Genomic DNA, 527 nt, shown 5'->3' with positions numbered 1-527 from the left:
TACTTGCAAACTGCATACACACATATGTCTAAAAGATCATTCACCATGATCAAGTAGGCTTTATCTCAGAGATGCAGGGCTGGTTCAATATAGGCAAATCAACAAACGTCATTAATCATATAAATGGACTGAACGACAAAAACCACATCAACATCTCAATAGATGCAGAAAACACTTTTGACAAAATTCAGCATGCATTTATGTTCAAAGTCTTAGAGGGAATTGGACTGGAGGGAATATACTTCAACATAATTACAGCCATATATAACAAATCCACAGCTAATATCATTCTAAATGGTGAAAAACTGGAAGCATTACCATTAAAATCAGGAACCAGACAAGGCCGTCCACTTATTTTCAAGAGTTTCAATATAGTACTTGAAACTCTTGCTGGAGCACTAAGACAATGGAATGAAATAAAGGGTTACTAATTGAAAAAGAAGAGGTGCAATTATCACTATTTGCAGATGACATTATATTATACATAAGAGACCACAAAAATTTCACAAACAAAAGTTTGTAGCCTT

This window comes from Nannospalax galili, unplaced genomic scaffold (assembly GCF_000622305.1).
Source record: "Nannospalax galili isolate Female #2095 unplaced genomic scaffold, S.galili_v1.0 scaffold930, whole genome shotgun sequence".
In the NCBI taxonomy this organism is placed as follows: domain Eukaryota; kingdom Metazoa; phylum Chordata; class Mammalia; order Rodentia; family Spalacidae; genus Nannospalax; species Nannospalax galili.
This window is presented reverse-complemented; position numbering follows the sequence as displayed.